Source organism: Chiloscyllium plagiosum, unplaced genomic scaffold (assembly GCF_037043375.1).
Source record: "Chiloscyllium plagiosum isolate Xiang-an unplaced genomic scaffold, Cpla_swu_hap1 HiC_scaffold_9, whole genome shotgun sequence".
NCBI lineage: Eukaryota > Metazoa > Chordata > Chondrichthyes > Orectolobiformes > Hemiscylliidae > Chiloscyllium > Chiloscyllium plagiosum.
Genome location: NW_028270147.1, coordinates 103,751,113 through 103,778,774, shown reverse-complemented (window position 1 = coordinate 103,778,774; position 27,662 = coordinate 103,751,113). Strand labels below are relative to the sequence as shown.

Below are 27,662 nucleotides of genomic sequence, written 5' to 3'. Positions count from 1 at the left end.
AGGAAGGGGGTGGGGGGGGGAGTGGGGAGCGGGGTAGGAGGGGTTGGTGGTGGTGCGCACTGACTTCCAACCCTCTGAGAGAAGTAGTTGGAATGGGACAGATTCCATACAGTATCGAACCAGGCCATTCAGCCCAACAAGTCCACACCGACCCTTCAAAAAGCATTTCACCCAGAGCCATTCCTGAACCCATTCCCTGTAACCCTACATTTCCCATGACTAATGAATCTAACCAACACTTTCCTGGACACTATGGGTAAATTAGCATGGCCAATCCTTCTAATGCATACATCATTAGACTGTGGGAGGAAATCGGAGCACACAGATGAAACCCACACAGACAGGGGGAGAATGTGCAAACTCCATACAGTTGCCCGAGGGTGGAATCGAACCTGGGTCCCTGGCACTGTGAGGCAGCAGTGCTCACCACTGCACGACTGTGCCACCTGTAGTTTCTCCTCATCTCAGTTTTAAACATACCTCCTCTCACTCTATATTTATGACCTATTGTTTGAGACTGGCCCACAAGAGAGAACATCTGTTCCATGTCCGGCCTATTAATCCCCTTTAGCATCTTATATACTTCACTCAGATGCCCCCTTCATGCGACTGAATTCCAGTGAGTACAAGCCCTAGCTATTCAACCATTCCTCATATGACAGCCCTTTCATCCCGGGAATCAGTCTGGTGAACATCCTCTGAACTACATCCAGTACCATCATATCTTTCATCAAGTAAGGAGACCAAAACTGGACACAATGCTTCAGATGTGGTCTCACCAATGCCTCACAGAATTGTAACAATATTTCTTTATTTCTGTAATCCAGTCCTTTTATAATAAATACCAAGATTCCAATTGCTGCAAGAAATACCAACATTCCAATTCCATGGGACTCAATTGGAACCTCCAACAGAGATCAGTAAACATGGGCCTCCATCCCACTGGAATGTCCAATGAACAGCAATAAGCCTGAGCTTCTTTCCCACTGGACCCTCCAGTATTGGAGCTTGAAACCCCGCATCCTCTCCATCACATAGGTCTCTTATTTCAAACTCCACAACATTGTTTGCCTCTGCACTACAACATCCCCTTGACCACAGAAACTCTTATTCCTGCTCATCCCACCTCCAAACTCCATGATTCCGATGTCCTCTCTCAGCTTACTCCATCTGTGCTCCATAAATTCCAAATTGTCTGAAATGGAATGGCCCCTTCCCTGCCTCACACCAAGGACGAGATGGACAGATTTGATATTAGTAATGAGTTGCAAGGTTACGGAAAGTGGGTGTGGTCAGAATTGGTCAAATTGATGACGGCTCCTGCAGTTGAATATCCTGCTGGCAGGCTCCAGCCTTTTACACACAGACTGGAGAAGTGTGTATGGTAGGCATATATTGTAAAGTTCCATAGAATTAAACCTCAGCATCAAATGTCCCTCAGGAGGGGAGAGAGGATGTTCAGGGTCCTGAGCTCCATTTCCCAGCCCAGGCAGTTTGACTCCCAATGAATGAATGAGATGCCAACTTGGAGCCCAGATTAGGGGCAGTCTCTGCTGTGGACCAAAGTCGACAAGAGGCAACTGGAGATTGAGCTGAAAAGGAAAGATTTGCTGGGTAATGGGGAGAGAGAGGGCAGTAGGACTAATTGGATCACTCACAGACACCATGGGCTGAATGGCCTCCTCCTGTGCTAGGGGGAGCAGATTTAGGACTAAATAGAGAAGGAACTTCTTCACCCAGAAGGTTGTGAATGTATGGAATTCCCTGTCCAGCGAAGTCGTTGAGGTTTCCTCAGTAAATGTTTTTAAAGCTAAGACATGTAAATTTTTGAACAGTAAACAAATCAAGGGTTTTGGTGAAAAGGTGGGTAGGGGGAGCTGAGGCCATGAAAAGATCAGCCATGATCTGACAGAATGGCAGAGCAGCCCAAGAGGCCATATAGCCTGCTCCTGCTCCTGGTTTTAATGTTCTTATGTGCTGTCAGATTCCAGGGAGTGCAGCCGGTTCACAGTTTTCTCCCATCTCAGTAACAAACATCCAGCTGCTCTGAGCTCCTTCTTTCACTTCCTCTCTTGGTGAAGTTTCAACCTTGCGCTCTGACAGTCTTTGCAGTTATTTTTTACACTGGGGCTTTCTGCTGTGGTCAGAATCTCTAATAATAAGTGTCCAATCAGTGACAATCACAGCAGCTAAGAGCAGTCAGGACTGAGGAGCCAGGCTCACTGGGAAACACATTGGGAAGATCAAATCCATCTTCTTCAGATCCCGGTACAACCTCCATCCCTCTCCCTGAGCACTGTCTACTGCTCAACCAGACTCTTGACAAAAACAAAATACCTCAGCAGGTCTGGCAGCATTTGGGGAAAGAAATCAGAGTTAACCTTTCAGGTCGAGTGACCCTTCTTCAGAACAGTTCTGAAGAAGGTTCACTTGTCCCAAAATGTTAACTCGACTTTCTCTCCACAGATGGTGCCAGACCTGCCGAGCGTTTCCAGCAATTTCTGTTTTTTTTTACTCATTTGCAGCATCTGCAGCTTTTTCAGCTTTTATTTAGTATCAGACTCCTTACAATCTTGGCCTCATCTTTGAGGCTGATCTAAGCCCCAAATCCTCCACATCACAGAGATCACTCACTGAAAATCCCAGCCGTTGCTTTGGGACTCCAAACATGATCATTCTAATGTTGTCCTGGGCCACATCACGGCCACTGCCCTCTGTAAACTTCAGCTCACCCCAAACTCTGCTGCCCGTATCCAAACTCAAAAAAAAACCATCCCCATCCCCCACCGTCCTCACTGAGTGGCATTGGCAACCCCTCCAACAACACCTCGATTTTCAAATTCTCGTCCTTGTTCTGAACTCCCTCCTTGTCCATCCACTCTCCCCATCTCTGTAACCTTCTCCTAGCTGCCTCACTCAGTGTGGTCAGCAAATTTGGATATATGGCTCTCTATTCCTTCATCCAAGTCATTGAGAAATATTGTGAAATGCTAAAGTCCCAGGACGGATCCCTGGGCACTCCACTATTCACCTCTTGCTCATTGGAGGACACACACATTATTCCCTCACTCTGCCTCCTATCTCCAAACTAATTCCTAACCCAAGGCAAATGTTTTTCTCTAATTCAATATGTTTCCACGTTGATGAACAGTCTCTCAAACAGTGAAACTCGGAGCAGGAGTAGGCCATTCAGCCCTTCGAGCCTGTTCTGCCATTCAATATGATCATGGCTGATCATCAACTCAGTTGTCTGTTCCTGCTTCCTCCCCATAACCTTTGATCCCTTTCATTCTAAGAACTGTATCGTGCCCTTTCTAGAAAAGATTCAGTGGTTTGAGCTGAACTGCTTTCAGTGACAGAAACTTCTACAGGCTTCCTGTAGAATGAAAACATTTCTCTCCATCTCAGCCCTAAATGTCCTTTTCCATATCCTTAAACTGTAATCCTTGATTCTGGACTCCCTCCTCATCAGGAACGTCCTGCCTTGTCCTGTTAGGATTTTAGAGTTTTCAGTGTGACTCCCCTCAATCTTCTAACCTTCAGTGAATATAATCCTAACTGATCCAATTTCTCATCAGATCTAAGTGCTGTCATCCCAGGAATCAGCCTGGTAAACCTTCACTGCCCTCCCTCCACAGCCAGAACATCCTTCCTCAGATAAGTAGACCAAAACTGCACACAATACAATCATAAAATCGCACAGTACAGAAGAGGCCCTTCGATCCATTGTACCTGTACCATCCAAACTACAGTAAACCTGCATTCAACCAACTTTCCAACACAAGGCCCATAGCTTTAAATGTTATGATATTTCAAGGGTTGATCCTCAACTACCAGCCCAGACAATGCAAACCAGACCCCCACCACCCTCTGGGTGAAAACCTCCTCTTCAAATCCCCTCTGAAGCTCCTGTCTTTCACAGTGAATGTGTGCCAACTCCGAAGAATAGGGACACCTGCTTTCTATTCATTCTGTCCATTCCCCTCATACCCGTTTACACCTCTATCAGATCCTCTCAACCTTCTCTGCTTCAAAGAAAACAACCCGAGTTTATCCAGACTCTCTTCATCGCTGAAATGCTTCATTCCAAGCAACATCCTGGTTAATATCCACTGCACCCCCTCCAGTACAATCCCATCCTTCTGATCACGTGGTGACCAGAACTGCACACAGTACTGCAGCTGTAGTCTAACCAAAGTTCTGCACAGCTCCAACATATCTTCCTTGGTCTTCTAATCTATACCTGAAATGATAAAGGCAAGTGTCCCATATGACTTCATAAATACCTTATTCACCTGTTACATCGTCAAAAGATCATCACCTCACATGTATCAGGGGTAAGTTCCATCTGACTCTGATCTGCCCATCTGACCAATCCAGTTAGATCCTCATGTAACCTAAGACCTTCTTCCTCACTGTCAACCATCTGCCAAACCTTGTGTCATCTACAAACTCAGTCACCATCCACTCACCCCATCCCTCACCTCTCACATTCTCATCTTCATTGTTTCAATATATCCTGAACAATAAGGGACCCAGCACTGATCCCTGTGGTATCCCACTGCACACTGGGCCCAGTCACACAAACAACTTTTTGCCTCCACCTTCTGTCTCCTGTCACTGAACCAGTTTTGGTTTGAATATTCCAGGTGTGGACTCACAAGGCCCCATACAATTACAGCAAGACATCCCTGATCCTGCACTCAAATCCTCTCACGTGAAAGGTAACATATCATTTACATTCTTCACTGCCTGCTGCACGCTGACTTTCAGTGACTGGTATACACAGACACAGGCATCTCTGCATCTTCTTCACAGCTTCCCCTCCCACCCAGCTTTGTGTCATCGGCAAACTTGGAGATATTACTCTTAACTTCCCTAATCTAAACCATGAACAAATATGTGAATAGCTGCGTCCAGGCCTGTGGTACCCTTTCAGAAAAAAGGTCTGTTTTTTCTTACTCTTTGTTTCCAGCCTGCCAACCAGTTCTCTATCCATGTCAGTACACTGCCCCCAGTCCCATTAGTCTTACTTTTATACGCTAATTTCTACTGTGGGACTTAATAAAAGCCTTCTGAATGTTCCAGATAAACCACATCCGTTGGCTCCCCCTTGTCAAATCCGCTCATTACACCCTCGAACAATTCCAGTCAATTCGTTAAGCATGATTTCCCTTTCACAAACGATGCTGACTCTGCCTAATCCTGTCACTGTCTTCCATGTGCTCAGTGATTAAATCTTTCACAACGGACTTGAGTATTTTTCCCAATACCAATGTCAGGCTGATTGGTCCAGGTTGCCCACTTTTCTCTCTCCCTCCCATTTTAAATAGTGATGCTACATTCGCAACGCTCCAGTCACTGGGAACAGTTCCAGAATTGATAGAATCTTGAACACCAATGTTCCCAAAATTTTTGGGCAATTCCTGAAGTAATCTGAAATGTAGATTTTTGGTCCTTGTGGATTTATCAAAATTTAATCCCATAAATTTTCCAAAACCATTTCCCGAATAAAGCTAATTTTCTTCAGTTCTGCCCTCAGTCTCTACCCTGTCGTCCCAAAATGTTTCAAATGTATTTGAGTTTTCCTTTGTGTACAAAGATCCAGAATGCAGCAAAGGCAGAAATTTCCTTGGCTCTTGTCAGCGGTACTTCTCAATATACTTTCATCAAATCAATTTTCGATAGGAATGACGCACTACCCACCATTTCAATGCAATCTTCTGACCTGGGAATAGGATACAAATCCATCTTTGTGACTACATTCACTTTCCTATAGTGTACACAGAATCGAATTGAAACATCTGGCTGAGTCACCAAACAACAGAACTCCAATTACTCTTAACAGTTCAATCAGGGTACCCTCTCTTGTTTGTGATCAGTAATCTGCTGATTTTTAGATGGTTTAAATCATCCCCAGATCCCTGGTTCCGCAAACGGGCCTATTTAAAAGTGTGAAATTAAGAAGGCAATAGACAGGTGTTTCAGGGCAAAAGAATCTCTGTGTTTATTCAGAACAGGCCTGTGTCTGGAAGCTCTTGTTCAGATCGCGTTTGGTTGGTGTTCCTGCTCTCAGGTGTCCTTTGTTGCGATGATGCTCTTGGTTTGGTTCCTGGATGCAGCTTCTCTGTTCAGCCTCTGTGGTTCTTGGTTCTGAAGCTGCTTGTTGGTCGTGTGTGTTAGTAGGCCGAGGTTGTAAAAGTTCGTTTCAGTCAAGAGAATGTGTTCTGGTTGGTGTCCCTTTCAGAGTTGAGGTGTGAACTGGAATTCCAGGCAGAACAATAGTTCCAGGCAGCTATTTTAAAAAAAAATCCAGGGTTTTAGATGATACTGACTTTTGCTCAATCCTACACAAGAGAACTCCAATTACTCTGACAGTTCAATCAATTGATTCACCAACAAGCATTGAGCTTCATTTGTTACTTTGGCTTGCTTCTCTGGTTTTAATCAAAATGGATTTTGTTTTATTGGGTCTGAATAACCTACATCCACATCATGTTCGATTAATCTGGGACACCTAAGTGTATCTTTTAAAGACCATGTATCAGTGCAGAGTTAGGCCATTCAGCCCATCACGTCTGCTCTGCCATTCGATCATAATTGATTTGTTTGTCAACCCCATTCTCCTGCCTTTTCTCCATTACCCTTGATCCCTTTACCAATCAAGAATCCATCTATCTCTGTCTTAAATACACTCAATGACTTGGCCTCCACAGCATTCTGCGGCAATGATTAATCCACAGATTAACCACTCTCTGGATGAAAAAACTTCTCCTCATCTCAGTTCCAAAGGATGGTCCCTTCACTCTGAGGCTGTGCCCTCACTCTCTCTGCCAAGTGGAAACATCTTCTCCATGTCTACTCTATCCAGGCCTCTCAGTATACTGTATGTTTCACTGAGATTCCCCCTCATCCTTCCAAATTCCATCGAGTACAGACCGAAGATAGGCCCCAACCACTCCTCACACAAACTTCTTTGTATTCTCTGAGCAATCTCCCTCTGTCCCTCCATTGATCTTCCTCCAGATGCAAAAATACAGTGTCTGAATTCTCTAATATCTCTGAATTTGTTCACCTCATAGGAGGAAGTTCACTTTGGAAATTGTCCAATTGTCTTTGGATCTCATGATTTTTCTCATCCCCTCATCCATTATACTCACTACTTGACACACCTATACACGACTGAATGGTTCCTCAAAAACTGGGAGAGGAATTAAGGATGCTGGTTCAATCACATGTTGAGGTTTACCTATAACTTGACAAGTTTTTAAAAAAATTTATTCATTTTGTGTAATGTGAGCATCACTGGCTGGCCAGCATTTGTTGCTTATCCCCAGTTGCCCAAGGCCAGCATTTATTGCTCATCCCTAATTCAACTCTTTTGTCCATGTTTGAACCAATCTGTAATGAAGCCAGGAGCTGAGTGACCCTGGTGGAACCCAAACTGGGCATCACTGAGCAGGCTATTGCTGAGCAGGTGCTGATTGATAGCACTGTTGATGACACATTCCATCACTTTCCCGATTATCGAGAGGAGACTGATGGGGCGGTAACTGGCTGGCTTGGATTTGTCCTGCTTTTTATGTACAGGACATAGTTGGGCAATTTTCCACATTGTTGGGCAGATGCCAGTGTTTATAGCTTTCCTGGAACAGCTTGGCGAGGGAAGTGGCAAGTTCTGGAGTACAAGTCTTCAGTGCTATTACCAAAATGTTGTCAGGGCCCATAGCCTTTGCAGTACCCAGGGCCTCCACCCATTTTTTGATAACACGTGGACTGAATCGAATTGACTGAAGACAGTTTTCTTTAATGCTGAGGACCACTGGAGGAGGCCAAGATGGATCACCCACTCAGAACTTCTGGCTGAGGATTTCTGCAAAAGCTTCAGCCTTATCTTTTGCCCTGATGTGTTGGACTCTTCCATCATTGAGGATGGGGGTTTTTGTGGAGCCCTCTCATCCAGTGATATGTTTAATCGTCTACCAGTACTCATGACTGGATGTGACAGGACTGCAGAGCTTAGACCTGATCCATTGGTTGTGGGTTGTCTCATACTGTCTGTCACTTGCTGCTTGTGCTGCTTGGCATGCAAGGAGTCCTGTTTGGTGGTTTCACCAGGTAAATAACTCATCTTGGTAAAAACAATGACTGCAGATGCTGGAAACCAGAGTCTAGATTAGAGTGGTGCTGGAAAAGCACAGCAGTTCAGGCAGCATCTGAGGATCAGTAAAATCAATCTTTCAGGCAAAAACCCTTCATCAGGAATACAGGAATACCTCATCTTGATGAATGACTGGTGCTGCTCCTGGTATGCCCTCCTGAATTCTCCATTGAACCAGCGTTGATCCCCTGGTTTAATGATAATGGTCCAGTTGGGGCTGGAGCACAATTCTGCTGCTGTTGATGGCCCACAGTGCCTCATGGATGCCCAGTCATGAGTTGTGAGATTGGTTGTAAGTCTGTCCCAATTAGTCTCGTGATAGTGCCACACAACACAATGGAGGCTATTCTCAATGTGAAGGCAGGTGTTGGTCTTCACAAGGACTGTGCGGTGGTCACCCTTACTGGTACTTTCGTGGACAGATGCATCTGCAGCTGGCAGATTGGTAAAGATGAGTTCAAGTATGATACATTTATAAAACTGCGCCACAACTTTATATATTTTTGGCTCAATAAAACACCTGATTCTGGATGCCTGTGGACAATTGGACAATTTCCAAATCCCCATGGTCCTGTCATGGAAATCTGATGTGCTTCTCACAATATCTCCCTATGATAGCTGGGTAGTACCACTAGCCAATGTCTAACCAACCATTCTTCATCTGGGGGTCCATGGAGAGGGGGGGAGGGGTCTCCACTTCCTCATCAGTGCTCCATTCTGAAGATAATAGAATTCTGAAACCCCTCCAGCCTCGACCTCAGTATGAGCTGACTGTGCTCATTTATTTCATTCGGGATCTGCTTTTTGGATCTGCTGTAATTAGTGACCTCATACCAAACACTCCACCTGGATTATCTTCACCCTTTCGGAAAGTTTCAGCAATCATTTCACTTGCTGTGGTGTCACATCACCCCTTATTGATGGATTTTGTTTAACCATTGCCCTGGTTACCTCACACGAAGGAGAGAGACCAGGAACCTGTTCCTGTCATTGTTCTGTTTCTTGGCCCTCCTTTGGACATTCTGCAATCATTGGGGAAGATACTGCCTTTAATCCTGACAAAACATTCCCCAGAAGGAAATCAACTCCCTCAACAGGGAATGTTTTCCCCACTCCGACAATTACTTCTCCTGATAACAAATCACATTCCAGTTGCATTTTATACAATTGAAGTGGAATATATTCTCCACCAATCCCATTGATTAATACCTTAGCTCCCATCGAGCTCTCTCGAGGGAAAATCAATTCTTTCTCCAGTAAAAGTCACTGTGTTGCCCCTGTATCTCTCAGTTTGATTCTGTGTTCAGCTGAAGAAAAAGGAGTCACCATCCCTTTTGATAAAAATCCTGTCCACCTCTCATCTACCTTCCAACTTCCTTTACTAATGACAGAATTCACCTCCAGCCTTTTTGTTATACTTACAGCTACAACCTGCTCCATGGGATTATCTGTTTGCATTCCTTGCTCTGACTCTTTTTTATTAACTCCCATAAAAATTCTGGGTCTACCTCACAGCTTTCAACATTCCATATGCACATGGCCCACCTTATTCCAAGAGAATCATTTAAACTTCTGATCGTTGCTTCCACCCTCAGCAATTTCTTTCTGAATCTGAAGAGTAGTTCTCGGGCAGGTCCCTCCTGTCTATTCTCTCCCCTGTCTACCTGCCTTCCACACACACTCCCAATTTTTATTTTTCTCCCATTTCTGGGCCTGATGGGAATAAGTTTTCTGGATCGGTCTCCCATCAGGTGACTTCTCCACCTCCTGATGCTGCTTGGCTTGTTGTGCTCTTCCAGCCTCCTGTTTGTCCACTTTGGATTCCAGCATCTGCAGGGTTTTGGCTTTAATGAAGTCTATAATCATTAGCCATTCTAGCTGCTTGTCATGCTGTTGTTCCCCTTCAGGCTTTTACATGAATTCTGATTCTAGACGGGAAGGAAGTTTTAAATCCTTCTCAGAGAATAATTTCTCCGACAGCATTGTAAGTATTCTCAGCCTTTAATGCTCTTATCCACCTGTCAACATTATTTTGCTGAATTCTCTCAAACTGAGTAGAAGTTTGTGGAGGCTGTTTCTGTAAGTTCTGAAACATCTGTCTGTATGTTTGTGGGATCAATGCATATGTGTTTTTCACCTTTTTACTTCCTCGTGATCCTGAGAATGTTCCTCTGGCAGGGATATAGAAACGTCTTGTGCTTCCCAAGTTCATTTTTGCATGGGCAAGCTCCATTGTTTTTCCTCACCTCACTTGTTTAAATATCTTCTCAATTGACATGAAAAATGCCTCCTTCTCTTCATAGTCATAGAGTCATACAGCAAACAAACAGGCCCTTCTGCCCATCATGTCAATGCCGATCAGTAAACACCAAACTGCACTAATCCCATTTACCTGCACTTGGTCCATAGCCTTCCATGCCCTGGCATTTTATGTTCTCATCTGGATGTGTCTTAAATGTTGTGAGAGGAGCTGCGTCCACCACCTTCTCAGGCAGCACATTCTATGTGCACATTCTTCTGCGTATAATGCAGAAGTTGCAGGATCAGTTCATTCCTAAAAGGAAGAAAGATCCCAGGAGGAGGCATGGGCGGTCGTGGCTGACGAGGGAAGTTAAGAAACATATAAAGTTAAAACAGAAAAAGTATAACATAGTAAAGATAAGAGGGAAAACTGAGGACTGGGAAACTTTTAAAGAGCAACAGAGGATTACTAAGAAGGAAATACACAGAGGGAAAATGAGGTACGAAGGTAAACTGGCCAATAATATAAAGGAGGATCGTAAAACTTTTTTAAGTATGTGCAAGGCAAAAAAATGGTTAGGACTAAAATTGGGCCCTTGAAGACAGAAACAGGAGAATATAGCAGAAACAAAGAAATGGCAGAAGAATTGAATTGGTACTTCAGATCTGTGTTCACTGGGGAAGACGCAAGCAATCTCCCTGAGGTAACAGTGGCTGAAGGACCTGAACTTAAGGGAATTTATATTTGCCAGGATTTGGTGTTGGAGAGACTGTTAGGTCTGAAGGTTGATAAGTCTCCGGGGCCTGATGGTCTACATCCCAGGATACTGAAGGAGGTGGCTCGGGAAATCATGGATGCGTTGGTGATTATTTTCCAGAGCTCGATAGATTCGGGGTCGGTTCCTGAGGTTTGGAGGGTGGCTAATGTTATACCACTTTTTAAGAAAGGTGGGAGAGAGAAAGCAGGAAATTATAGATCAGTTAGTCTGACCTCAGTGGTGGGAAAGATGCTGGAGTCTATTATAAAGGATGAAATTCCTGCACATCTGGATAGTAGTAACAGGATAGGACAGAGTCAGTATGGATTTATGAAAGGGAAATCATACTTGACTAATCTTCTTGAATTTTTTGAGGATGTAACTCTGAAGATCCAATAGATGTAGTGTACCTGGACTTTCAGAAAGCTTTTGATAAAGTCCCACACAGGAGGTTAGTGAGTAAAATTAGGGCGCATGGTATTGGGGGCAAAGTACTAGATTGGATTGAAAATTGGTTGGCTGATAGGAAACAAAGGGTAGTGATAAACTTTCGAAATGGCAGGCAGTGACCAGTGGGGTACCGCAGGGATCCGTGCTGGGATCGCAGCTTTTAATAATATATGTTAGTGATATAAAAGATGGTATCAGCAATAACATTAGCAAATTTGCTGATGATACAAAGCTGGTTGGCAGGGTGAAATGTGATGAGGATGTTAGGAGATTACAGGGTGACCTGGACAAGTTAGGTGAGTGGCAGATGCATGGCAGATGCAGTTTAATGTGGATAAATGTATGGTTATCCATTTGATGGCAAGAACAGGAAGGCAGATTACTACCTCAATAGAATCAATTTAGGTAAAGGGGCATAACAGAGAGATCTGGGTGTTCTTGTACACCAATCAATGAAGGCAAGCATGCAGGTACAGCAGGTAGTGAAGAAGTCTAATAGCATGTTGGCCTTCATAACAAGAGGAATTGAGTATAGAAGCAAAGAGGTGCTTCTGCAGCTGTACAGGGCCCTGGAGTACTGTGTGCAGTTCTGGTCTCCAAATTTGAGTTAAGACATTCTGGCCATTGAGGGAGTGCAGCGTAGGTTCACGAGGTCAATTCCTGGAATGGCGGGATTACCTTACACTGAAAGACTGAAGCGACTCGGTTTGTATACCCTTGAGTTTAGAAGACTGAGAGGGGATCTGATTGAGATGATGAAAGGATTGGACACTCTGTCAGCAGGAAACATGTTTCCGCTGATGGGTGAGTGCCGAACCAGAGGACACAGCTTAAAAATTTAGGACAGAGATGAGGAGAAGCTTCTTCACCCAGAGAGTAGTAGCTGTATGGAATGCTCTGCCCCAGAGGGCAGTGGAGGCCCAGTCTCTGGATTCATTTAAGAAAGAGTTGGATAGAGCTCTCAAAGATAGTGGAATCAAGGGCTATGGAGATAAGGCAGGAAGAGGATACTGATTAGGAATGATCAGCATAATCATATTGAATGGCGGTGCAGGCTCGAAGGGCTGAATGGCCTATTCCTGCACCTATTGTCTATTGTCTATATTTCTACCACCCTCTGGAGAAAGAAAACAATCCTCAATTCCCCTCTAAACCACCTTTTCATCACATTAAGCTTATTCCCTCCGGTCATAGACATGTCTGCCATGGGGAAAAGATGATCACGATTGACTTTGTCTATGTCTGTCAGACTTTTGTATACCTTAATCAGATTCACTACCCACCGCCCTCCCCCCCCCCCCCCCCCCCCCAATGCTTCCTCTGCCCCAGAGGAAACAAACCCAGTCTATCCAGTCTCTCTCCTCATAACTAACACTTTTCATCCCAAGCAACATCCTGGTGAATCTCCTCTACACCCTCTCCAGTCCAATCATGTTCTTCCAACAGTGTCATGACCAGAACTGTACGCAGTATTCCAGATATGGCCAAACCAATGCTCTGTAAATTAACAATGAGACTTCCTTACTCCAATATTCTACACCCTGGCTAATGATAGCTAGCATCCCATGTGCCTTCTTCACCACCCTGTCTAGCTGTGCTGATACCTTCTGGGATCGATGTAGTTGAACACCAAGGTCCCTTTGTTCCTCACTACTCCCAAGGAACATAAGAACATAAGAGCTAGGAGCAGGAGTAGGTCATCTGGCCCTTCGAACCTGCTCCACTGTGCAATAAGATCATGGCTGATCTTTTGTGGGCGGCACGGTGGCACTGTGGTTAGCACTGCTGCCTCACAGCGCCAGAGACCCGGGTTCAATTCCCGACTCAGGCGACTGACTGTGTGGAGTTTGCACGTTCTCCCCGTGTCTGCGTGGGTTTCCTCCGGGTGCTCCGGTTTCCTCCCACAGTCCAAAGATGTGCAGGTCAGGTGAATTGGCCATGCTAAATTGCCCGTAGTGTTAGGTAAGGGGTAAATGTAGGGGTATGGGTGGGTTTCGTTTCGGCGGGTCGGTGTGGACTTGTTGGGCCGAAGGGCCTGTTTCCACACTGTAATCTAATCTAATCTAATCTTTTCCTGGACTCAACTCCACTTACCTGCGCTCTCATCTTATCTCTTAATTCCTATAAATGTTTAAAAATGTTGACTGAAGTAGCGTCAACTACTTCACTGGGCCAGGAATTTCATAGATTTACGACCCTCTGGTTGAAGAAGTTCCTTCTCAATTCAATCCTAAATCTGCTCCCCTTAATTTTGAGGCGATGCCCTCTTGTCCAAGTTTCACCTGCCAGTGGAAATATTCTCTCTACTTCTGTCTTATCTATTCTTTTCATAATTTTATATGTTTCTATAAGATCCCCCCTCATTCTTCTAGGTTCCAATGAATATATCCCAGTCAACTCAGTCTCTCCTCATCAGCCAACCCCCTCAACCCTGGAATTAACCTTCTCTGCACCCCTTCTAGTGCCAGTACATCCTTCTCAAGTAAGGAGGCCAAAACTGCACAAAGTATTCCAGGTGTGGCCTCACCAGCATCCTGTACAGCTGCAGCATAACCTCTCTGCTTTTTAAATTCAATCCCTTTAGCAATGAAGGACAAAATTCCATTTGCCTTCCTAATTGCTTGTTGTACCTGCAGACCAACCCTCTGTGATTCAGGCACAATGACACCCAAGGCACATAACTTTCATTGTGTATATCCTTCCCTTATTAGACCTCCCAAATTGAACTACCTCACACTTATCGGGATTAATTCCATCTGCCATTGATCTGCCCAATTACCAGCTGATCAATATCAGACTGTAGCCTAAGACCCAGTAATCGAAGATGGCGGCAGAGTCGGATTCTTCAGACCAAGTTGATCTGCTCGATCTGTTTCATTTCCTGCTTTTTCTTCCACTGGTTTTTATTTTCTTTTGTGTTTTTCTTTTGTCGTTCTCTCTTCTTTTCTCTCCCAGACACGGACTCCCAGCCTCACTTGCCAGGCCTCTGAACAGTGCAGCCCCAGTGTTGCGGTCTCTTGACTTGGTGTGGCAGAGTCCTGACCTGGCAGAGAGACCTCCCAGCTCGGTGAGGCAGACTCTCGGTCTGACGTGTTGGGCTCTCAGTTTAATGTGGCGGCCTCTCGGCTCAGTATGCTCGACTGTCGCTCCAGCGTGATGGACTCTCGGCCTGGCATGGTGATCTCTCAGTGGCCCAGCGTGGTTGTCTCTTGGCCCTCAGGGTGATCTTTTGCTGTATAAGGTGGTCTTTCAACCCACCACAGCCTCAGTTTGCCTTCCGGTCTCGAAGTGATGACTCAAAGTATGATCCCATGGTAGTTAAGCGCTTAAGCAAGACTATAATGATTGAAATAATGATTTATTTCTTTATTTTCTTCTTAAAACTAAAAAGGTCAAGATGTCTGTAACGTGTAACTTTTAAACTTATTCTTTCTTTTTACCTTGTTCTTAAGAGTCTGTATCTCGGTCCTTGTACCTAAGATGGCTCCTTACAAGGTGACATCACATACATTTTACTATACTCCAATGCTTTTGTACTTGAGTCCATGTGACAATAAAATAAAAATCAAATCAATATCAACAACACCACCAATTTATGTGGCATCTGAAAACTTTCTAATTGTACAATCACAGTCAATTCATTAATGTACATTCCAAACAGAAAGGGTCGCAGCCCCAATCCCAATGATACACCACTGGTCACAGGATTCCAATTACAAAGACAACTCTTCACCATCAACTTCCCAACATGCCGACTTGCCATTGCATGCTTATGCTCGACAGATGCTGCAGACCAAGTGCATTTCTTCAGTGGTTTTTGGGTTTGTTCTGAGATCTGTGTTGTCCAATAATACCAGCAGTTGGGATGGGAATAGTTGGCTTGCATCGTGATTGTCACTCTAATTAGAAATTGGTACTTCATATTTGATGAATTCAGCAAATCCTTCCACTGTTTTCACATCTGTCAGTCATCACATCACTGCTACCGCTCCTACCTTTCCAGAATCCAGGCAGATCCTTTTGCTCTCAGTATGTGACTTATGTACTTAACGTGGTCATCTTTAATTGCAAACTTTCTTGTTCAGCTTAATGACTCTTTCTCTCTTGTCCCTGACAATGTAGACACTTAACCTCTGCACTGCCCTTATCTGGTTCCATAATAACTATGAAACTTTTTTTTCAACTATAATAATTGCAAAGAATGATATATTAATCTTTGTTGCATTTGAGGGATATAACTTTCGCCGGTTTCTCAAGAGTGCCGGTTCAAAAGGTGCAGATTATGTGACTTATGAACTTAACTTAGGCATCTTTAATTGCAAACTTTCTTGTTCAGCTTAATGACTCTTTCTTTCTTGTTCAGCTCCTGACAGCAGGCCACTAGATGATGATTGTGGTCAGCAATGCTTTGTATCTAGAATAGCCCACTTTCTCCCCATATCCTTCTCACTCACACTCAACTGATTACCTGGGCATTGCGGCAGGTCGCCGTGTTTGAGGAGAAATTGACTCGAAATTGAATCAATTGTTGATATTTCATGTGGATATTCAATTGAAAAACAAGTATATTTACTCTGAAGTTAATATATTGTAATGTATAATAATTGGACAGAATGATATATTAATAAACTTTCTGGCATTTGAGGGATATAACTTTTGCCGGTTTGTTAAGAGTGCGAGTTCATAAGGTGCAGGTTACAACAAAATTTGCTGCACATCTTTTATAATGGACTCCAGTATTTCTCCCACTACTGATGTCAAGCTAACCGGTCTACAAAAACCACTGTGTTCTCTCTGTCTCCCTTCTTAAATAGTGGAGTTATGTTAGCCATTCTCCAATCCATAGGAACTGCTCCAGAGTCAAGAATTTTGAAAGGTGACCACGAGTGCATCTATTCTTCCTCGTGCCACTTTCCAAAGTATTCTGGGGTGAGGGGATCAGGTTACCAAAGATATTTTATGGCTCCTCTTTGTCCTCCTATTTTTTAAGCACCTCCCCACACTTTCTCTCCTCCTGAATGGCCTCCCCTCTTTTTGATGCTCTGTACTTGGCATATGCTTCCTCCTTTTTCTTTCTCAAACTATCCATGTCCTTTGACATCCAAGATCCCAGGAGCTGCAGTCCTTGCCTTTCTTTCTGAGCTGGCCCTGAACTACATTAAAAAGATCCCCACTTTCCAAATGTAGACTGACCTCCAAGTAACTGCTCCCAGTCTGTATTTGCCAGATCCTGTCTAATGAAATTGAAATTGGCCTTGCCTCACTTTAGACACTTAACTTCTGCACTATTCTTATTCCTTTCCATAATAATTAGGAAACGTACGGAGTTATGTTCACTATCTCCAAAATGCTCACCCATTGACTCTTCAACAATTTGACATTACCTCAGATTGAGCCCAGCACTGCCCATGTCTATGGGACTATCTACGTACTGGCACCAAAAGCTCTCCTGGTTGGACTTTAAAAATTCCATTCACATGAAGTCAAACATAAAGTTTATGTTAGAGAAGTTGAAATTCCTTGCTAATATAACTCCATTCCTCTCACACCTCTCAGTGATTTGCCGACATATCTGCTCCTCTCTCTCCATCTGACTATTGAAGAGCCTGTAGTATAATCCCAGCAAAGTGATTGTCCTTTTGTCTAGCTCTACCCAGACGGCGTCATTTGAAGACTCTTCCAAGAAATGCTCCTTCAGTAGCAATACTGCAGTCATGGTTTCTTTTATCAATAATGCAACACACCCACCTCTCTTGCACCCTGTCTATCCCACCTGAGACTTCTCTACCCTGGAATGTTGAGCTGCCAGTCCTATCTTTGTTCAATCATGTCTCAGCAATTGCAACAATATGATATTCCAAAAAGACAATGCAACAGCATATGAAATAGCATAAGAGATATGGTTAGTAAATTTGCAGATGACACCAAAATTGTAGGTGTAGTGGACAGCAAAGAAGGTTACCTCAGATTACAACAGGATCTTGATCAGATGGGCCAATGGGCTGAGAAATGGCAGCTGGAGTTTAGATTAGATTAGATTAGATTACTTTACAGTGTGGAAACAGGCCCTTCGGCCCAACAAGTCCACACCGACCCGCCGAAGCGCAACCCACCCATAACCCTACATTTACCCCTTACCTAACACTACGGACAATTTAGCATGGCCAATTCACCTGACCTGCACATCTTTGGACTGTGGGAGGAAACCGGAGCACCCGGAGGAAACCCACGCAGATAATTCAGATAAATTCAAGGTGCTGCATTTTGGGAAAGCAAATCTTAGCAGGACTCATACAATTAATGGTAACGTCCGAGGGAGTGTTGCTGAATAAAGATACCTTGGAGTGCAGGTTCATAGCTCCTTGAAAGTGGAGTCACAGGTAGACAGGATATTGAAGAAGGTGTTTGCTATGCTTTCCTTTATTGGTCAAAGTATGGAGTACAGCAGTTGGTAGGTCATGTTGCGCCTGTACAGGACTTTGGTTTGGGCACTGTTGAAATTTTCTGGTCTCCTTGCTATTGAAAAGATGTTGTGAAACTTGAAAGGGTTCAGAAAAGATTTACAAGGATGTTGCCAGGGTTGGAGGATTTGAGCTATAGGGAGAAGCTGAACAGGCTGGGGCTGTTTTCCCTGGAGCATTGAAAGCTGAAGGTTGGCCTTATAGAAGTTTACAAAATTATGAGGGGTATGGATAGGATAAATAGACAAAGTCTTTTCCCTGGGGTGGGGGAGTCCAGAACTAGAGGGCATAGGTTTAGGATGAGAGGGGAAAGATATAAAAGAGACGTAAGGGGTAACTTTTTCACACAGAGGGTGGTACGTATATGGAATGAGCTGACAGAGGAAGTGGTGGAGGCTGGTACACTAGCGACATTTAAAAGGCATTTGGATGGACATATGAATAGAAAGAGTTTGGAGGGATGTGGGCTGGGTGCTGGCAGGTGGGACTAGATTGGGTTGGAACATCTGGTCGGCATGGACAGGTTGGACCAAAGGGTTTGTTTCCATGCTGTACATCTCTATGTCTCGATGACTCTATATCCCCACGTGATGTTTAATGCTCTCAGTTCAACCACATGACTTGTCAAGCTCCTTACATTAAAATCGATACAATTCAGCTTTCTGATCCTCCTGTGTTCTGGATCTTGTCCTAGTGGTCACTCAGTGGTTTTCTGTGTAGCCCTTACTTTTCCATGAAGGGAAACATTGAGCATTTACTTTAGGGAATTTTAGACCAATTATCCGGACATCTGTCGTGGAGAAAAAGCTCAAATTCATTGTAAAATATTTTATAGCTTAGCACTGAGAAAACAGTGACAGAATTGGACAGAGTCAGCATGGATTGTCAAAAGAACAATCATGCTTAATAAATCGACTGGAATTGTTTGAGGATGTAGTGAGTGGATTTGATAAGGGTGAGCCAGTGGATGTGGTTTATTTGGACTTTGTAAGGGGAATAGATAGGTGGTTCTGTGGATGAAAACGAGACTCCCGAATAGCTCTGAAGGGGGAGGGTGAACAGCTAGCTGTGATGGTGTATGTAGGCCGCAATGGTATACGTAATAAACGGGATGAGGCCCTACACGCAGAATTTAGGGAGTTAGGAACCACATTAAAAATAAGGACCTCAGAGGTAGTAATCTCAGGATTGCAACCAGTGCCGCGTACTAGTCAGAGTAGACATGGAAGAATAGATTAGATTACATTACATTACATTACATTACAGTGTGGAAACAGGCCCTTCGGCCCAACAAGTCCACACCGACCCGCCGAAGCGAAACCCACCCATAACCCTACATTTACCCCTTACCTAACACTATGGGCAATTTAGTATGGCCAATTCACCTGGCCCTGCACATCTTTGGACTGTGGGAGGAAACCGGAGCACCCGGAGGAAACCCACGCAGACACGGGGAGAACGTGCAAACTCCACACAGTCAGTCGCCTGAGGCGGGAATTGAACCCGGCTCTCTGACGCTGTGAGGCAGCAGTGCTAACCACTGTGCCGCCTACAGGATGAATGAGTGGCTTGAGAGATGGCGCGGTGGGGGGGGTGGGGGGTGTTCAGATTTTGGGACATTGGGACTGGTTCTGGGGGAGGTGGGACTATTACAAATCAGACAGTCTGCACCTGGGCAGGTCTGGAACCAATGTCCTCCAGGCTACATTTGCTCACGTTCTTAAGGACGGTTCAAATTAATGTTGCAGAGGGATGGGAACCAAATGAGGAGGTTAGTGGACAGTAAGGACGTAGTAACTAAAGCCTGTAAGGAACTAAGTAATGAAATCAACGTGACTAAGGGTAAGAAGGTAGATGATGAATGCAAAGGGACAGGTGGCCTGAGATGCATTTGTTTTAATGCAAAAAGTGTAGTAGGTAAGGCAGAGGAATTCAGGGCTTGGATTTGTATCTGGTAGTATAATGTTATTGCTATTACTGAGACTTGGTTGAGGGAAAGGCAAGATTGGCAACTAAATATCCCAGGATACAGATGTATCAGATGGGTTCGAGAGGGAGGTAAAAGGGGGAGAGGAGTGGCATTACTGGTCAGAGAGGATATCACAGCTGTGCTGAAGGAAGACACTATGGAGGACTTGAGAAGAGGGGCAATTTGGTCAGACCTCAGAAACAGGAAGGGGACAGTAACAATGCTGGGGCTGTACTACAGGCCTCCCAACAGCAAGCGTGAGATAGAGGTCAAATATGTGAACAGATTACGGAAGATGTAGGAGCAACAGGGTGGTGGTGATGGGAGATTTAAATTTTCCCAACATTGACAGGGATTCACTTAAAGTTACAGGTTTAGACAGAGCAGAATTTGTAAGGAGCACCCAGGAGGATTTTACATAGTATGTAAATAGTTCAACTTGGGAAGGGGCCACACTGGACCTCGTGTTGGGGAATGAGCCCAGCCAGATGGTTGAAATCTCAGTCGGGGATTACTTTGGGAAGAGTGACCACAATTCCGTAAGTTTTTAGAATGCACATGGACAAAGATGAGAGTGGTCCGAAAGGAAGAGGGCTAAACTGGGGGAAGGCCAGCTATAGCAAAATTCGGCAGGAGATGGGGAATGTAGATTGGGAGCAGCTGTTCGAAGGTAAATCCACATTTGATATGTGGGAGGCTTTTAAAGAGAGGTTGATTAGAATGCAGGACAGACATGTCCCTGTGAAAATGAGGGATTGAAATGGCAAGATTAGGGAACCCTAGATGACAGGTAAAATTGTGAGACTAGCTAAGAGGAAAAAGGAAGCATACATAAGGTCTAGTTGGCTGAAAACAGACAAAGCTTTGGAAGAATATTGGGAAACTAGGACCGATCTGAAATGAGGAATTAAAAGGACTAAAAGGGGTCACGAAATATCAAACAGGGTTAAGGAAAATTCTAAAGTCTTGTATTCATATATAAGGAACAAGAGGATGACTAGAGTGGGTTGGCCTACTCAAGGATAGAGGAAAGTTATGCGTGTAGTCAGGGAAAATGGGAGAGATTCTCAATGAGTAGTTTGTTTTGGTATTCACCAAGGAGAGGGAGAAGATGGATGCTGAAGTTGAGGATAGATGTTTGATTACTCTAGGTCAAGCCGGTTTAAGGAGGGAGAAAGTGTTGAGTATTCTAAAAGGCATTAAGGTGAACAAGTCCCCAGGTCAGGACGGAATCTATCCCTGGGTACTGTGGGAAGCAAGAGAGGAAATAGCTGGGGCCTTAAGAGATATCTTTGTGGCAACCTTGAACACCGGTGAGGTCCCAGAGGACTGGAGAAGAACTAATGTTGTCCCCTTGTGTAAGAAGATTAGCAAGGATAATCCAGGTAGTTATCAAGCGGTGAGCCTGACATCAGTGGAAGGGAAGTTGCTGGAACAGATACTGATTTGGAAGAAAATGGATGTATCCATGATAGGAAGCATGATTTTGTGCAGGGAATGTCATGTCTTACCTACTTTGTAGAATTTTTGAAGAAGTGACAAAGTTGACTGATTAGGGAAGAACTGTGGATGTCATACACATGGACTTCAGTAAAGTGTTTTATAACGTTCCCCATGTAATCTGATGGAGAAATTAAAGTCACATGGCGTCCAGTGTGTACTAGCTAGATAGATAGAGAACAGGCTGGGCAACAGGAGACAGAGAGTAGTAGTGGAAGGGAGTTTCTCAAAATGGAGAACAGGAATCCATTCTGGGAGCACTCTTGTTTATGATAGATATAAATGATCTGGAAGAAGGTATAGGTGGTCTGATTAACAGGTTTGCAGATGACACTTAGATTGGTGGAGTAGCAGATAGTGAAGGGGACTGTCAGAGAATGCAGCAGAATATAGATAGTTGGAGAGCTGGGCAGAGAAAGTTCAATGGACAGATGGAGTTCAATCTGGGCAAATGTGATCTGATGAATTTTGGAAGATCCGATGGTGGAGTAAACTATACAGTGAATGGAAAGCCCGGGGGAAAATTGATGCAGAGAGATCTGGATGTTCGGGTCCATTTTACCCTGAAGGTGGTAATGCAGGTTGATAGAGTGGTCAAGAAGGCAGATGGCATGCTTTCCTTCATCGGTTGGGGTACAAGAGTAGGCAGGTCATGTTAGAATTGTAACAGACTTTGGCTTAGCCACATTTGGAATGCTGCATACAGTTCTGGTCACATTACCAGAGGGATGTGGATACTTGGAGAGGGTACAGAGGTGGTTAACCAGGATTGTCTCATATGGAGGGAGTGAGCTATGAAGAGAGGTTGAGTAGATTAGCATTATTATTTTCAATAGAAAGTTGAAGATTGAGTGAGGACCTTCTAGAGGTCTACAAAATCATGAGAGCTATAAACAGGGTTGATAGCAAGAGGATTTTTCCCAGAGTGAGGGGCTCAATTACTAGGGACCATGGGTTCAAGATGAGAGGAGAAAGGTTTAAGGGAGATATACGTGGAAAGTTCTTTCCGCAGAGAGTGGTTGGTACTTGGAACACCTTACCAGCGGAAGTGGTATAGGCGGGCATGACAGCATCATTAAAGATGTATCGAGATAGATGCATGAATGGGCAGGGAGCAGAGGGATACAGATCCTTGGAAAATTGATGATAGGTCTAGATAGAAGCTCTGGATCAGCGCAGGTTTGGAAGGCCGAAGGGCCAGTTTCTGTTTTTTTAATTTTCTTTGTCCCTTGTTCTTTGACCTGAGAAAGCTCAAAGGAACAGAGTGATCTTGGGGTGCTTGTCCACTGATCCCTGAATGTGGCAAGACAGGTTAACAGAGCAGTTATGAAGGCAGATGGGACACTTGCCTTTGTCATTTCAGGTATTGGTTATAAAAGCAGGAGGATATGGTGCAGTTAAGCAGAACATTGGTTAGGCCACAGCTGGAGTACTGTGTGCTGTTCAGGTCACCACACTGTAGGAAGGAGGTGATTGCACTGGACGGGGTGCAGACGGGAATCACCAGGATATTGTGTTGGATGGAACCTCGCAGTGATGAAGAGAAATTGGATCAGATTGAGTTGTTTTCTTCAGAGCAGAGAAGGTGGAGGGGGGACCTAATAGAGGTGTATAAGGTTATGAGGGGAATGGACAGGGTGGAGTGAAAGCAGCTGTTCTCCTTCTTGGGAGGCTCAATAACAGGTAGGCTCACATTCAGTGTGAAAGATAGGAGGTTTCAAGATGTTTTGAGGAAAATGTTTTTTACCCAGAGTGTGGTGTGGGTCTGAAATGCAGAGCCTGGGAGTGTAGTTGATGTGGGAAACCTCACAAACTTTAAAAAGTACTTGGGTGAGCAGTTTAAATGTCATAACATTCAAGCCATGGGCCTCATTTTGGAAAGTGGGACGGGTGTAGGTTTAGTGTAGTTTGACTGGTACACAGTTAATGGGCTGAAGGGCCTGTTCTGTACTGTGTGATTTTATGATTGTATTGTGTGCAGTTTTGGTCTCCTTATCTGAGGAAGGAAGTTCTGGCTGTGGAGGGAGGGCAGTAAATGTTTACCAGACTGATTCCTGGGATGACAGCACTTAGATCTGATGAGAAACTGGATCAGTTAGGATTATATTCACTGGAGTTTAGAAGATTTAGATGAATCACATTGGAACTTTTAAAATCCGAACAGGACAAAACCAGAAAAACACAGGAAGTATGTTCCTGATGTCTGGAGAATCCAGAACCAGGAATTACAGTTTAAAGAAAAGGGAAAGGTTATTTCAGACTGAGATGAGGAGACATTTCTTTAGCTAGAGACTGGGAAGCTGGTGGGATATTCTGTCAGAGAAAGCGGTTGAGACCAAAACATTAAATGTTTTCCAGAAGGAGATTGGTCTAGTTCTGAGGACTAAAGGGATTAAGGTTATGGGGAAAAAGTGGGAACAGGGGACTAGGTTGGATGATCAGCCATGGTCATATTGACTGGCAGAGCCTACTCAAAGGGCTGAATGGCCTACTCCTGCTCCTAGTTCCTTTGTTTCTGTGTTTGACTGACTGTTCATAAACATGGAAACATATGGAATTATAGAGTCAAAGAGTCATCGAGTCCTGCAGCACAGAGACAGGTGTTTTGGTCCACACTGGTCCGTGCTGACCAAAATGTCCATCCATGCTAACCCCATTTCCCTGCACTTGGCCCATTCCTTTGGAGCCTTTCCTATCCATGTATTTGTCCAAATGCCTTTTTAAAAGTTGTTAATATACCTGCCTCAATCACTTCCACTCACCGCTAACTCTGTGTAAACAAGTTGTCCCTCAGGTTCCATTTTATTCTTTCCACTCTAACCTAAAACTGATGCTCTCTAGTCTTCAATTCCCCAACCTTGGGAAAAAGACTGAGTCCATTCACCCTATCCATGTCTCTCAAGGTCTTATACACTTCTAAAAAAAAAACCCTCAGTCTCCTACACTCTCAGAAAAAAGTTCTAGCTTGTCCAACTTCTCACAAAAACTCTGTTGAGTCCTGGCAACATGCTTGTAAATTTCCTCTGAACTCGTTCCAGTTTCATAATATTCTTCCTACAACAAAATGACCAAATACTCCAAGTGCGACCTCACCAACGTTCTGTACAGTTGCAACATAACTTCCCAACTTCTATACTCAATGCCCTGACTAATGAAGGCCAGTGTGTCAAAAGCCTTCCTCACTGCCCTGTCAAACTGTGACTCAACTTCCAGAGAACCATGTACCTGAACTCCAAGATCTCTCTGTTTCACTACAGTCCTTAAGGCCTTAACATTCACCATGGTACTCCCACCTCAATTAAACTTCCTAAAGTGCAAGACCTCACAATTATCTCTCTGAACTCATTTCACCATTTCTCTGCCCATTTCTCCAGCTGATCAAGGTCCTGCTGCAATTTCTGATAACCTTCCTCAATGTCCATTGTAATGTCATCTGCAAACTTCCCAATCATGGCTTGCAAATTCTCATCCAAGTTACTGATAAAGATAACAAAGAGTAATGGGCCCAGCACTGAGCCCCGAGGCACTCCACTAGACACAGGCCTCTAGTCTGACAATCATCCTTCCACTGTTACCCACTGCTTCCTACCTCAAGCCAATTAGAGAAAAGTATTTGTCTTTAGTCAGGGATTAGTTTGGAGGTAGGAGGCAGAGAGGAGGGATAGTGTGTGCATCCTCCAATGAGGATGATGTGAATAGTGGTATCCCCAGGGATCTGTGCTGGAAGCTCAGCTTTTTATGATATTTCTCAATGACTTGGATGGAGAAACAGAGAGCCATACATCCAAGATTGCTGATCACACTGACTGAGGCAGCTTGGAGGAGGTTACAGATATAGGGAGGGTGGAGGGCAGAGTGGGATTTGCGAACAAGTTTGAGAACTTGAAGATCAAGGAGCCAATGTAGTCACAGGGTGCAGGAGGTTGGGGAAACAGGGAGAAAGTGAGGACTGAAGATGCTGGAGATCAGAGCTGAAAAGGTGTTTCTGGAAAAGCGCAGCAGGTCAGGCAGCTTCCAAGGAGCAGGAGAATCGACGTTTCGGGCATGAGCCCTTCTTCAGGATGGAGGAACAGGACTTGATGCAAGTTTGGATACAGGCATCAGAATTTTGGATGAACTGAGGTTTATGGAGGGCGATTGCTGTGATGTGTGCCAGAACAACATTGGAATGGTCATGTTTGGAGTCCCACAGGCATGACTGAGATTTTCAGTGGCTGGTCTGTATAATATGGAGGATATGGGGCTCAGATCATTCTCAGAGATGTGGCCACGATTGTAAAGAGTCTGATTGTGCAGCAGACTCCCAGGGATTGGGATGGAGTTTGTACCAGGAGATGAAGAGGATGGCTTTTATCTTCTCAGTATGTTTTACTGTGAGTCCGGGATCCTAAGTCCTGACTGCTCTTAGCTGCTGTGATTGTCACTGATTGAACACTTATTATGAGAGATTCTGACCACAGCAGAAAGCCCCAGTGTAAAAAATAACTGCAAAGACTGTCAGATTACAAGGTTGAAACTTCAGCAAAAGAGGAAGTGAAAGAAGGAGCTCAGAGCAGCTGGACGTTTGTTACTGAGACAGGAGAAAACTGTGAACTGTCTGCACTCGCTGGAATCTGACAACACAGGAGGCTGGTTCTGGGATTTAATTTTTGCAGAAACAGCACAGTGATGGAAAAAGTGTCTGTCACTCTCTCACAAACACACACGCCTGCACTCGGAGATCAGAAACAGAATCCAGCAGCAGCTCTGTCTCCAAGCTGTGAAACCTGCACAGAATTGTTCCCTCATTCAGTTTTTAACTGGCAGTATAGACCAAGCAGGGGAGACAACACAGCGGTGTGTACAGTCGGAAGGGAGTTGCCCTGGAAGACCTCACCATTAACTATGGAACCCATGAAGCCTCATGACAGCAGGTCAAACATGGGGAAGGAAACCCCCTGCTGATTACCATATAGCACCACCCTCCCCTCCAACCTCAACTGAGCAGTCAGTCCTCTTCCATGTTGAACAACACTTGGAGGGAACACTGAGGGTGGGAATGATGCAGGATATACCCTGAGTAAGGGACTTCAAAGTCCACCATCAAGAGCTGCTCAGAAGCATCACTACTGAGCAAGCTGGTCAAGTTCCACCTGATTCAGCTGCTCGACTGGACCTGGGGCAGGTGGTGAGGGAACCAACAAGAGGGAAAAACATACTCACTATCACCCTCACCAATATGTCTGCTGCTGGTGCATCTGTCCATGACAGTATCAGTAAGAGTGCCCACCTCACAGTCCGTGTGGAGACAAAATCCCATCTTCACATTGAGAATACCTTACATTTTGTTCGGTAAGAGACACAGGATGTCAGGAAGAACTTTGTTTTTAGCTGCAATTGGTAATGACTTGGAAATTAGTGCCCATGCAGGTGAAGCAGGTGAAGACACTCAGTGATTGCAATGGCAGATTGGATGGGCTCTTGATGGAAATAAACCTGCAAGGCCCTGGGGGTCGAGTAGGGGAGGGGGTGGGACTGACTGGATTGCTCCATGAAATGATAGCATTTACCTGACAGGCTGAATGTTCTCCCCCTGTGCTGGAAATAGGTCTCACTCAATGAGGGGTTCACAATTAGTGAGTTTGGATGCAGTAAATACAGGACAAATTGTTTCTCCAGGCAGGAGGGTCAGTAACCAGAGGGCACACATTTCAGAATGGGTCTGAAGGACAAGAGAGAAGATAGGAACATTTTTATCCAGCGAGTTCATGGTGACTGTCTGCAAGGTGAGTGGAAGTGGATTCAACAGCAACTTTCAAAAGGGCATTTGGAGAAATAGCTGAAAAGGAAACAATTGCAGGGTTATACAGGAAGGGCTGGGTAAATGGGACTAATTGGACTAATTTGACCAACAGTCACAATCGGCCCAGTGACCTCTGTCTGTGCTGTATAAGAGCTTACACACATTTAGTCTCACCTTTACACAAAGACTGGGAGAAACAGACAACCCTGTATACAGAAGAGTGTTTTCTCAAGGAAAACACTCTTGAACCAACTCAGAAAACAGGCCAGACTAGATTTACTGAAATAAGTCGGCAATGCAATGGCAAGGAACAACGAACCAAAAGTAATGGGACTGAACA

At 44.4% G+C, this 27,662-nt stretch overlaps 1 long non-coding RNA gene across 1 annotated transcript in view; it reads left to right on the top strand.

The window, feature by feature from the left end:
* The window catches only part of LOC148149217 (uncharacterized), a 47,810-nt gene that overhangs the window by 3,817 nt on the left and 16,331 nt on the right, over positions 1-27,662 (top strand). The window contains exon 2 of the long non-coding RNA XR_015758238.1: positions 4,650-4,724. This is a non-coding gene — a long non-coding RNA (uncharacterized LOC148149217). The remainder of the gene's footprint in view (positions 1-4,649; positions 4,725-27,662) is intronic.